Genomic DNA, 744 nt, shown 5'->3' on the forward strand with positions numbered 1-744 from the left:
CGCCCCCCAATTCCCCACGCTCCGGGAACGGGGTCTGCTCCCTCCGGCAGCCGGTTGGGTGGCTCTTCCTTCCCTTCTCCTGGTCCGTGAAGCTTCTTGAAGGAGCCTTTTACCAGTCAAAGGTCTCGATCCCGAGAGAAGGTCCAAAGACTCCTCCGCTCTTGGGCTGCAATTTCATCAGCGGCTGAAACACAAGCGGAGAGCGAAGGCGATAACGCGCCGAACAGACACCACCCTAAACATTGCACATGGACCTGACTACACCAGCGCCTTCCCCACGCGCGGGGGCCCTGGGAAACAGGACCGATTTCACTCCCAAAAAGCTGATTTTCCTGACACGGGAGGGGGACAGACACCCCCCCCCAAGAGCAGAGGTTACCTCTGGTGACAATACTGCCCGTGCTTCCCCTCCCGCAGCTATTCTTAGGCTGGTGCGTCAACTTCCCCTCTCTCTCTGAAGGAATCCAGCCCCGGCTCCCTTTCACTCCTCAGCCCGCTTTCCAGTAGCTCCCGGGGGGGCAGTAAAACACCCCTGACCACCCCCCCGCCCGACCGGAGGGTTCGCCCCCACCCGGCCCAGCGGGGCGGCTCCCGGTGCCCGGGAGGAGCTGCCAGGCCCCGGCTCTGCCCCTTCTCCCTTCCCGTGGCCCCAGCGCTGCCAAGCAGTGGGGGCGGCGGAGCAATGTGTCCCCCTCCCCCCGCCCCGGGGTCCTTTAAGACCCCCCGGGGCCCTTTAAGACCCCC

Source organism: Calidris pugnax, unplaced genomic scaffold (genome assembly GCF_001431845.1).
Source record: "Calidris pugnax isolate Ruff unplaced genomic scaffold, ASM143184v1 scaffold335, whole genome shotgun sequence".
In the NCBI taxonomy this organism is placed as follows: domain Eukaryota; kingdom Metazoa; phylum Chordata; class Aves; order Charadriiformes; family Scolopacidae; genus Calidris; species Calidris pugnax.